The 12,950-nt window shown below is 41.6% G+C and overlaps 1 protein-coding gene across 1 annotated transcript in view; it reads right to left on the reverse strand.

Annotated features, from left to right (window-relative positions):
• LOC115911716 (transmembrane protein 211-like) overlaps positions 1 to 12,950 on the reverse strand; it is a 57,522-nt gene that overhangs the window by 6,873 nt on the left and 37,699 nt on the right. The window lies entirely within an intron of this gene.

The raw sequence follows: 12,950 nt of genomic DNA on the forward strand, positions 1-12,950 counted from the left end.
CATATTTTAATTCTACTTTCTAATCCCAAACAGTTACAGTCTCATCTCTTTGCTTCCCTGGTGTCCTACAGGCAGATGGTAAATGGTAATTTCTCCTCTGAAAGGTTTGCCAGCCAAAGCCTGGTTTTATTTTTTAAAAGTAGGTTTCTGAACTGGTTGCTTTCTAAATAACTTTAATAGGAATAAGGTATTATTTGAAAGGAGGACACTTCTCTTTAGGGAAAACAGGGCTTTTTGTAGGAAAATATTGTAAATTGTTGGTGAAAATACTGAATCAATGACACTTCTAGTTTGGAAAAATAGCATTTTCTGCTATCTTGAAATTAATAATATATAACCCTTTGTCATTGCAATGGTTTATTCATTTCATTAAGCCCCTGTACAACTGTTTAATTATTTAAATTCTCACACCATTTTCAAGTTGATTTTAAACCAAAGCAAAGCACTGCAGTTCTCTGGAGTGTGTGCAGAGGGCACCAATGCACAACACTCTCAGATACCATGACAAAAAAGGCTATTTCCATTCCCCTTCTTTTGGCAAGACTGATGGGGTTTCCAACATCTGAAACACAATAATTGAATCGTTTTCTGCATTGTGAAGCAGGAATGTTTAAACTGGACTAAGCTTATGTTTATCTTCCATACTAATGTTGAAATGGATGGAAATCCAAAGGTGGCTCACAAACATAGAGAACAAAAAACCCTATTTTATTTTATTGTGTTTGTTCATATGTTTAGGTGGCGTGTAGTAGTGAAATATGCTATGTGCATGAGTTGTCTTCCTAAAATTACCTGCTGTAAGAAGATTAGTTTGTCTTAGAAATTTAATTTGCTTACTTTAGGAGTGTATTATATTCCTGATACTTATGACAATGATGGATTAATTGCAAGCTTGTGGGACATATCAGATAATCATTGGAATTAGGGTTGAATCATAGGCAGGCATGGGTATTATTCCAACCCTATTACAGATTGTCACAGTCTTGTGTCTTCTTGGAAGATTTTTATTGACAGAGCTTAATCTACCAAAGCAATTCTCACTCATCTCATCAAGAAGTTTCCTCTTACATATAATCCATTACCTCCCTTATTAAACCTGGCAGTTCTTCTTATGCACAATCAGTTGACTTGGAATAACACATTTCCTCTCAGGTTCATACATTTTATTCACCTAATAATTTTATTAGCTGCTCTTCAGCTTTTCATTACTTTACATGATCTTAAATGAGAAAGCAGGTGCTGATCCAAAGCCACAGGCAGCTTAACACCAAGCAGAAACACAGGTAACAGGGAAAACCTGGCAAAACACAGCCAGACATCTTCAAAAAATCACCTCTTCTCCTACTGCCCTGCCTGGCCTGCACTCAATCCTTCCCAGCACTCTTCACAAGCAAATATTTTTGTAGCATGTCTGAAGGGTTTCTACATTTGGGGTATTTTGGATAAATTCTCTTGTACAAAAAGGAGATACCTATATTTCTGTTCCATATCTATCCCTTGAAGATAGTGCTAAGTAAGATCCAAGGTGTTTGTCAGTAATAGCTGCACATCCATGCACAAATAGAAACAAGATGGAATTCTGAGCTTATCTGAAAATCAGTGATTTCTTTTTGACTACTTCAGGAAAGGAGCAATTACCCAGAGTAATTTGGGGAGAGCTGAAATATATCTAAAATCAGCAGGCATTAAAATGCCTATTACATACAAATAAAACAAACAGGAAAGTGACCTCTCAAAGATAAAAGAAACCAGACTAAAATCCTACTGTTACAACAGCTGAACTTTGGAGGTGAGGCAAACAGGGACACTGTTAAATGCCATTCTGCTCTGCTGAACTCCTGGCAGGTGCATGTCAGGTACCTGGAGTTCAAACTCTTGGAAGCAGCCCTAGCAATTATTCCCTCCAAGGAAACCAAAAGGAAGAGCAGGAAAAAGGGATAATAATGCCCATATACTTGGTGTAAAGATGTAGCTGCCTTCCTTTGTAACTGAATAAAGAGCTGGAACTCCTAATAATGGCCCAGCCACCTCTAACACATCACACTTTAGCTCTTCTTTGTAAAGAATTATTCCAATGGCATCATTTCAGTCAAACATGTTGTGATTTGAGGAGCTTCTATCAGTGCTGGACTGGTGCCAAAGGAGTAGATTATAGCAGTTCCTTTTCTGGCTTTTCTAAATGGTGCAACTCACAAGTTAGCACTTAGCAGCTGTAATATAAATGTAGTTACAGCAAGAGCTGTGTAGCTTGTCAAAGCCCTTTGTAGCTAACAAAGGGAATGGGTTCGTTTGTACAATGTCTCCAAACTCTGTGTTTAGGGAAAAGCTGAGTCTGTGACTCCAGCTCACAAGCTAAGGAGCTGCATCAGATATAGTAGCTTGTATTTTTTTGTATGTACATACATGCAAAATTATGGGGAAATATGTGTATATCAAAAGCTGGGCAATGTTTTCCATTTCAGTTTATTTGGATTTAGCTGAGGTAGAGTAGAAACACATTATTTTACATAAAGCTAGTACTGAAATAAGGGTGTCCATGCACCTTTTTTACACAAATATTTTTAGTGCCACTAAAATATCCCACTCAGGTTCTGTTAGCACAACTCCCTCATTCTACAAGTAGCCTGTTTCAGAAATGTCTAACAATTGTAGGAATAGCTGAATCTATCTTATTAACTGAAGGGAGTGGAATCTGACTATCCAGATTTTGGAAAAGAAATTCTCTGAAGCCATCACAGAGGTAATTGGGCTTGGTAATTACTGCATTAGCTGCAAGTTTATTAAGGGCCACAAAAGGAAATGCCATCCTGGTGACCTTTGAGGCTGCATTTCACAGCATGTTTTCTACATGAGAACAAATGATGAAACTTGACTATTTCTGCCAAGTGAGTGGTAGCTCTGGTGAAGATTTATAGCTGTAATCTGGTAATCTATGGGCCTAATCATACAGTTATAGAGCTGCGTGTCATTGACTCGAAAAGCCTGAAATGATCTAGCACTGTGTGGACTATGGTGAAGGAGTGCATTTTGTCATCTGCAAGGTTAGGAGAAATACAGCCTCTTTAGCAGACTGTAAAAGACAGACAAGAGCTAATGTTTCTCAAAATAGCAGCCTGTTACACGAAATTTTACAAGAGTCAGAGAGCTAAGAAATGGGGACTGTCAGATTGGAAACCAGTATGATTTTCCTCTTTTGTACTGCTTCAATAATTACATAGATTTTCTATTTATTTTTTTTTGAAATTATTTAAGTCATGCTCACTTCATCTCTCTCAGAACAGCAAACACAGAAGCAGACTAATAATGTAATATTGACATATTTAAGTGTTGGATTCTTTAGCTGAGAGCAGCATGTTCAGAATGTATCATGCCTGTAATGTGCCTGTGTTCCCTTATCTTTGTGTCACATTTTATTCAACAGTCAAGAAGTGCTAATAAAAAGTGCATATTTCAGTTGTTCTATTTTAGGTAAACATAACATGGTACACATTTTCTAAGCAATGCACATTTCTACAAATAGAAATCAGGGTGGCAAACACTTTGCTTCTTGTCTTAATTAACCTATCCTTGCCAAAACTGCTATGTTCTTCAGCATGAGCAAGGAATGAAACTGATGACTGAAAATTTAAATTAATGCTTTTTCTTCTGATCTTTTGGCTGAGAACAAGAGCAGCTTCCACCTACCATCTGATGCATTCCCTAGCAAAAGAAGCACTGTCAGCCTGGGTCCACTGAAGCTGCAGGGAGTGAGGGAACAGCCACATTTATATTGTCTTTGCTTTGGAGCCAGCTCACCTGGGAAGGGGAGATGCTGCCCAGCCTGCAGCAGGTCTTGGCTCCTGCTCTGCCTGTCAAATCCAAGCTCTTAAATAGCTATTTAGAGCAGGGGCTGAGGTCCAAAAGACAGGCAGTGATGTGTAGATCACCTGAAATGTCATGATTCCACATGACACATTTGTTCCCTTCTCCTCCCCACCTGCTCAGCCCACAGGTCTCTTTTAAATCAATCTTTTCACCTCTCCCAAGACTCACAATTTAAGCAGAGCAGACGCTGACGAAAACAGATTTATAATGAAGCTGGTGGCCATTAAATACCAGCCTTCCACCAGAGGTGACCTTATTGTAAAATGTTGTACAGTGAATTTATTTTGACTTTGCCCATTCTCTACCTCATCTTGCACACTGGCAGCCAAGGCAGTGGTGGTGGGAGGTCTGAGAATAATGCCCACGTCTCCCTTCATTACAGCTGCACTTCACATCCCAGCAGCCTCCAAGCCTCAGGGATATCACATTCATTACCTCTTTCAGAGACATGTATTTTACATATATGGCTGAAAGGTGATTAGAATCCCTGACACAACAGTGCTTTATCTGGAATGCAACCATGAAAAATACATGCCCAAAACAAAAAAGACATCCTACATCCTTCTCCTAATTGATTTAAGCTACAAAGACCAGCTGCAGTTTTCCCAGGGCACAGGAACTACCAGGAAGACACAAATTGCATGTTTTCAAATCTCCTCATAAAAACTGCTTGACAGGGGGTTGAAAGCAGAGTTTTCTGTTTCTCAGATGTCCTAGTCCTGTGAATGTCATCAGTCAGCAGAAGCTCACGTGCCAGCACCTGATCATAAAGAACAGTTCTGTAACAACCCTCATTTCATGCTGCTGATTCCAGCCCATCATAAATCAGCCACACCAGGAGTAATGTTGGAAATAATTGTCTGCTCCAGAGCTCCTCTCTCCCAGCCCAGGTGCCACACAGCTGCAGCCACAGGCAGCCCTGTCCTGCTGAAGTGGGTTAGAGCAGCACCTCCAGCAGTGATGCTCCCTGAGTGCTTTCAAGATCTTTAATGCTGCACACACTGGAACAGTGCAGTGGTTTTAAAAACATTATAAATGGAGTCAGCTCTGCCTTGAACCAGATGCTCTCTGCAGATGGAAAATGGGACAGCAACTGCTACTTAACTGAAAGCAGCCTGGAAATGCAGCAGGTGATCCCAGCACTGATCCTCAGGTGCTCAATGCACTCTGATCCTTTGTCTCCCACCCTCTTTCTAATATCCAGCTTTAATATCCAGCCCTGAGCAGGGTTTGCTGTCACTGATGGCTGTTTGTGCAAATGAATCAGCACAGCACATCTGATGTTTTGACTTCAGCCTTGTTTAACCCCTGTGTTCCTCAGCCAGGTCTTACACAGCAACTTTGAATCATGTCCTCTTAAAACCTGTGGTCAGAACTGTCCTGGGCTGGTTGTGCTCGTGCAGCCGCCCTCAGTTAACAGCAGACACATCAGCCTTAGAGAACCCCAGCCACGAGTCACACAGGAGCTTCATTCAGTCCAAAGCTGCTAGAAGGAAGCAGTAAAACAAAACAAAACAAAAAAATACAGTTGTGTTCTGATGCAGAGCTACCTAGATTAGAAAAATCATGTTGAAATCCAGAGTAGTGATAGAAATGCCCCAAATTACCAGCTAAATGAAAGTGTTGTGGGGTATCTGATCCTTCTTATCAGGTTGGCCCAGCTGCACAATTTCCCATCTCCAATTATACCAAAAGGCCCACACTTCCTCCTTCATTAATGCTTTTGAAGGATTTAATGAGTTACTTCATCAGGTTAATAAATCCCCTCAATAATTTTATTACACTTTGATACAAGTTATTCAAGAGGTGCAGCTAACAAATGATCATCATTTATATTTCTTGACAGAATAACTTAGTTAATAAATTTGGCCCATGAAATCCAGAATTCATAAATAAACTATGGGGAAAATGGAATGTCTGTGTGGAGGAGGGGTTTTGGAAATCCTCTGTCTCTGTGCAATAAGTTCAGGCTAAGGAGAGCTGCAGGAGGTTGGTGCCTTTTGGCAATGTCCTGCTTCCCACTGAGTGCTTAGGGGAGTCCAGCTGCTGCAGCACATGTGCCACTGGACATAACCCACATTCATTTGCTCCAGCACTCCCTCAGGTGTAAAATCCAGCTTCATAAAGGCTGCTCCATTCCTTGAGGCTAAGCTCCTTAGCTGATTTTGACCAGGTGCAGTGACACCATCAGAAATAAGCATTCTATTCTGGAAATTATTTTAAAACTGAATTGAATTGGTTGCCATGCCATTTTTTTCTTCCTGTGGCATTATAGTAAATGACATCATCAACAAAATAACCTTAGGGGCAAGGGTGTTTTCAGAATCTTAACCTCTGAATGGCCAGCAGTATTACAGCTTCCTATTACCAGATTAATAATATTTATGGTAGGTAGACTGCAAGAATGGGATCATACTATTTATTTACTTACTGTTGAAAGCCACCTCTGGCAAGAACAAATTTCCCATTAATCACCACCTTATCTCTGTAAGAAAGAGTTACTCTCAAGGACATCTGTATTATTCCCATTGTTTTATTAATACTAGAATAGCTCTGCTGTGGATTTTTTGACATTGAACTTTATTTATTTTCTAGATTTTCTTTTTAAAGGGGAGCTGAAATGCTTAAATAAACATTGAACTTTCTTAATAAATGAACTACCTAAGATTGCAACTGTAGCGATAAGATCCCAGTATTTCCTGAATATATTTTTATGTTAAGTAACTGCAAATCAGTATTTTTTCTTCTTTTTTTATCAACTGAAACTCCAGTTATGAATTTTGAGTTTCTTCTGGGAGTGCAAATGACCTTGTTAGGTTGTGAGAGTGCCAGAAAAATGGTGCCCTCCAGTCCAGGGCGTTGGAGAAGTGAAGCCAATTTCTAAGCTCAGATCTTGTAATAAAAAATGCATATTTCTCTCTCCTTTCACATAGGCTTTAGCCAGCATTTGAAAGATTATCTATTGGGCTGCAGGATTATTTATTTTTCTAATTTTTCAAGAGCCCTACATCATATATTTTCAGCTTTAAAAAGAAATCAGTGTAGACCCAGCAGAGGACAATATCAGCAAAATTCTCTTTCATGTGAGAAATGCATTAGTGGAAAGCCTTCCATGAGCCTTATGCAATACCAGAATGAGGTGGTTGTGCCAGTAGAAGGGGTAGCAATTAATGTTAATTTGCTGTTTAGTTAGGTGTCCAGTACAGAACAATGGTGAGACACCTGTGTGGGTGGGAGGAGCTCCAGACTGTCAGGTGGACACAGCCACTCCTGCCTCCCAAACTCAGGCACTGCTCCCACAGCAGTGACTCTGCAGATGTGCTTTAGGCAGTAATTTATTTGCAGAGTGAAAGGTGTGCTTGCAAACAGAGTAAAGGGCTCTGTCCCCTGTCCTGCTGCTCAGCCCAAACTCTGGGGTGTGAGGATGCTCTGGGAGCAGTGCCAGCCCTGCAGCTGGGTTGGTGTGGCTCCAGCAGCCAGCCCTGCTCAGCTGTGCCCTGCTGAGAGCTGGGACCACCCCCACCTTGCCAGAGGGTGAGACTGCCAACCCCACACCCAGCAGTGAGAAACACCCCAGTGACAGGGGCTTCCTTCAGCACTGCCAAAAAACCCCACAGCATTTCCATTTTCCTGCATTTAAATGTTTGAGTTAATAACGTTCATGGGGCAGCATGGGAAGATGAACTTAAATACATCATTTGTCCTCTCAGGATACTGAATTACACCATTACTGAAAGGGATACAGAGAAATGTGTCCAATAAACAGAGCGTAGTTTGCACAATTTGTTTTGCATTTCCCACATCCTGCAACAAGAACAGGGCAGTCAGGCTCCTTAATGATCATAATGTATGTACAGAAAGAGCAGCTCCCTGAGGGCTCCTGATTAATCAGGAAAATGCTCATTTGTTCTGGCAGAAGTGATGTGCATCTAGGCAGGGCAAATGATGAACCCTAAGTGCACACATCAGCCATCAAGGCCCAAAAGTTTCCATTCACTGAACTCATTTTCCCTCTAAGAAATAACACTCCACATCTCAGCGCTTGTTCTTGTCCCAGTTCCATTAGGGTTTGGTCTGACAAAGGCAGAAAGAGGCCCCACATCCATTTCTGGATGAGACTCTGAATGCATTGAGCTCCCAAATAAAGATATTTCTGCTGCTTGCTCAGATACCCTGTTCAGGGGCAGACAGGAGGCCTCAGCTGCTCTATCTGATCACTGTGCAAGAGACTTGGGAACAAGTTGGAAGATTGAAAGGATTTTTCACCAGCTGATATAAATCCCTGCCTGTTTTGTAGTCCCCAAGAAGCTGCCCACTGATTGCAATCCTTCCTCCACTCCATCACAGCCATATTAATTCTGTGGTTTGGCACAGCTGTTGCCATCTAGAAGTTTGCAGTGTGGCATTTGAAATCTTTATTTCAGATTTTATTTTCTATTCTGAGTTGGAAGTTTGCTAGTAATGAGGTGAATCCTCTGTGCCTGACACGTATTTCCCTTGGTGTTCATTTTTAAATTAGCTACAGAAAGGACAAACTAAAACCAGATGTGTCATATTTTTCCTCTGTGTGTTTGGAAGCTCACTCATGGAAATATCTTTGTCAGATAAATGAATTCCAGGTTACTGGGATAAACAGATGCAATAAAATACTTGTGTGTAGAAGAAACCCTTACAAAAATGTGATCCAACAACTCTTCAAGGAAATTGCCATGTAAGAGATCCAGCTTTGAGGCTTACCTCGGGCTTTTGCATAACATGATAGTTTGTACTTTAAACTGGAGAATATGTGATGGGATCTTTTGATATTTTTCCTCTTGCTTTTTCAATTTCATGGGATCAGCAGAAAGGGAAGGGAACCAAAGCTGAACTAATGCTGTGCTTTTGCCTCCACCACTGCCCGAGCACACGGCAGGGATTGCTTGGTGGAGGACAGAGTATCTGCTACCCTTCTTATGGGCATCTCTCAATTGCCAGAAAATGTGGATTTTGGACTTGTTTTCAGCATAACATGAGAAAGATGAAGACCAGAAATAAATGAGAAGGCTGAAATATAATCAAAACCCAGTAGTTATTTAGTTTGGCTACTGATTTATTAATGTATTATAGTTAAGCACTGAGGAATAAACCCTCACTTAAAAATGTTCCTTAGCTCTAGGCAGGATTATTTACAGGAAATAAAAACAGTTAAAGAATTATAATGAAATCCTGCACGTACTGAGTCAACAAGAAATGTTGCCACCGACCTCATTAGGTCAGGTTTTATCCCCAGATATCTACAAAGAACCACAATTCTCTTGCAGTGTGACTGGCAGATTAATATCTGACAACACCAGTTTATCTTTCCATACAGAATCCTTAATTTTTATGCAGCCAGCCTAAAAACTTTGCTCCACAAGTTTGTGTTTCAGGGCAAACCAGACACTGTTCCCTGCTCCTTTCTGGCCTGTTTGCTGTCACCATTCCCATTTGGCTTAAGCACCTCCTGAAATTATTATTTTGCCTTCATGTCCCTTACAAGAATATTTTTCCTCTGAGGTATCTGCTTTCTCAGCAGCAATTTTAAGGCATTTCAGGCTACAGGAGAAATATAAAATAAACCCTGTGCTCATATATATCATGAAGAACATGATCCTTTAACCCTGTCCTTGGAAAACCCATCAGCATTTGCTGTACTTCAGTGATTCTCCATATGCTTTTGCAAGGAACATTTTGCACCTGCCAGTACAACACAGGACAAGCAGCAGCATTGCAGGAGGAAACATTAACTAATTTACACAAAGCCTTAGGTGGTCCATTAGCCCTTCATAAAAACAGGAAAGTGTAATTACTGCATCCACGGACAGAATTAAATTTGATGGACTACAAAGAAGCAATGAGTGAAACAATTAACAACAAAGGCCGAGTAAACTGCTCTGATGGGGAGCCATGGCCTGGCTGAACGGGTCTGGCAGCTCAGGTTTCCCTCTGCTGTCCCCAGGGGTGTGGCCACCCCAAACTTTTCACTCAGTGCAGACAGATGTGCTCCTGTCAGAGTCACTGCACCTGCTGATCTATTGCAGGTCGTGTAAGATACAACCAACAGCCAAATAACCTGCTCAGCACAGGAGTACCCTTCTAGCATCATTAATTCCATCAATCCATTCTTTCTCCTGTGTCTCTGGACAAATGGTTGCTCCTCTAGGCCTGATGCCATTTTTAGGAGGATGCAGCTCAGTGGAGCACCACTGCCAAGGGGGCAATGCAGCAGATGCTGTCCCAAAAGCCTGATGGAATAGCTGCTCCACAGGCTTCAGTTCATTAAGGTAATTGCAACTGCTGTGTGGCACAGTGCACAGTTACATTTGGGATGGCAAAATCCATCCAAAAGAAAAGCATCTCCCCTCTGCAGCTCTCCAGCCAGGCAGGTTAATTGTGAGTACTTTGCAGTGCCTGTGGTGAGGCAGGAGCCTGGGGGGCTCTGTCACAGCTTCCGTCCACAATTTGATTTAATGCCCTCCATGAACAATTGCATCTCAGTGCTTGTAATAAGGAAATGTCATAAAGGTACCTGCTGCCTGCTCCAACATCTTTTGGCTTTGACAGGTCAAATTTACAGCTTTAATTCAGCAGCCTGGAAGCTTGGTATTCTGTACACATACAGGGAAGGGCTGACAGAACAATATTTTATAAAAGTTCACCTGTGTTCAGCGACTCATGGAGGATATAACCCCTTGGACCTTGTGAAATGACTTGCAGACAAATTCCCACTCCAGATTGTCCAGTGGCAAATTACAAAGTTCTAATCAAATCCCAGTGTGCCTGGAATGTTTTGCTTCTGTAGCATAAAGAGTTGAACTTTCAGCAGCTTGAACAAGTGCTCAGTGGGGTTCTCTCAGCTGTGAGCATCCCCAGCTGGAGGAGGAAAGAGCCCTTCAGAGCAAGCGTGATCTCCCTGCTCCTGATACCCAGGTGAGATAAGCAGCACAGCTGAAACACAGAGCTAAATCCTTAGCTCTGTGTCCCTGTGGAAGGTGCTGCCACACCAGCACTGCTGGGACACTCTGGACAAACCAGCTGTGGGATTTCTGTGCTGTGCCAGTGGCTGCCATGCCCAGGACAATGCTGAGCACGGCAGGTGGGCAGGAGCTGAGCAAGGGAGGAGTTCCCCAGGCCCTGCCCGGGTGCTCTTTGACACTCTGCTCCTGCTGCAGCCCGATTTACATCCCCCGGCTCTGTTCCTGCTGTTCCCAGGGGTCACGTTGGGCAATGTCACAAACTGCAGGCACTGCAAACGTCCCCAATCTGGGCAGGAGATGCAGCTGTTTAATGAGCCCTGCTGTCATTACAGCAAAATGACTCAAGGACTTCCTTAAAAAAGCCTCTTATTTACTGTATCATAGATTACCTTAATGTCTTTTAACAGGGAATACTGCACAAATATTACAACATAGTCCTGAAATAATGGGAATTTAAACAGATTCTAACAAGGAAAACATAAATATTGGATGGAAAGAGAAAAAGCATTGGTTGAAATCTTTGGCAAAAGGAGTATTATTAGGAAAAGTTTGCACTTCTGAGCTGGAGTTTTACAGAACATCTTGCACATGGGAGTCAGTGCAAGTGTGTACTCTGGCACAACTTTTGCATTGTACCAGTTTTTATTTTATGGCATAAGTTTTGGTTTGTGCTTTAATCTGTAGTGGAGAGATGGGAAATTTGGTTTGTACCAACCTCTGTGTGTGTCAGTTCAGGCTTTCTTGTGCCAGATAAACACAGTCTAAAAGAACTACAGCTACACATCCCTGTTTGAACAAGAAAAATATTTGAAGTGGTGAATAAAGGAGATATCTGAGGCATGCTGATTTAAACCTGGCCAGGTCCTTGTATTCCTACAGGGGATAATTATAGGTGAAATCTTCAATGGAACTGTATTAATCAGAGTGGGATCATCTGCCAGTGCCCTTCCCGTCAAAACTCAAACAGCAGCAAGGAAATGAAGCAGTAATGACAGGGCTTCCATTTAGCCACTAAATATCTTTTCTTAGGTATCCATATTTTAATGAGATTTGCGTGCTTTTTAAAGTAGGAGACGTTTTGATGATCTTAGATACAGCCTCTAATTAAACATTCTGTAATTAACCTTGGTTTATCTGTGTCAAATGCCAAGGAATTTGAGCAAGCCAGGTTAAGCCCTGCTTTAAGACATTCAGGGAAGACAGTGTCTAACACCAGGTTTCTAAAGCAGGACAGAAGGATGTCCCTGCAGCAGAGATCCCTGCTCTGTGGAGAACAGCAAGGAAAGCCCAGGCTGGTGGTGCTGTGTCAAGGCTGGAGGGCTGGATGTGCTCCCAGCCCAGCAGCCCATGAGCCTCTTCCCCTGGCTTGGTTGGAAATTCTTGCCTCTCTTGACTCATTCAATTTTTCCCCAACCTTTGATGAGATTCCCATATGGGATGTGGCATCTGTGAGCCACAGATTACTTTAATCTGAAAAGAATGGTTTGGAAAACATACAGACAACATAAATATACTGAGTCTTGAATGTCTTCAGTCTCACATGCCAATGTATAATGTTGCATCCCAGAAAAATACATTTAAAATAATAATTGTAATGAATTTGTAGAGAGTCTGGCTCCTGTCTCACAGACAGATCTGCCATACTCTCCCTTGCTACATCTGTGAAACATCCATTATTTTTCCATGGTGTAAATGATCTCATTTCTGTTGTTTTCCCTGCAACACAATGCCACGTTCATTCCTCCTTCGAAAATTTCAGGAAGAGAAGCAATTTGTAAGAATGACAGGAAAATGGCTTCTCATCTGTGTACACCACAGCAATCTGACGCACAGAAAGAGGCTCTGGTGACTTACACAAATCCTAATTCCCACAGAGTTTCAAGCAGTCCAGATTTAAAAAGAAAAAAATAAAAATCCAAACTGACATCAACCAATTTGATCATAAAGATTCTAATTCAGCACAGGTTAATTGAGAAGTCAGATTTACTGCTATCACTTCTGGAGAGGAGGGAGATAAGGGAATACAATGACTCTTTATCAACAATATGGGACTTCATTTAAAGAGAGAGCATTAGGTTACAGGCTGGAAGA

The sequence above is a fragment of the Camarhynchus parvulus genome, chromosome 19 (genome assembly GCF_901933205.1).
Source record: "Camarhynchus parvulus chromosome 19, STF_HiC, whole genome shotgun sequence".
Lineage (NCBI taxonomy): Eukaryota > Metazoa > Chordata > Aves > Passeriformes > Thraupidae > Camarhynchus > Camarhynchus parvulus.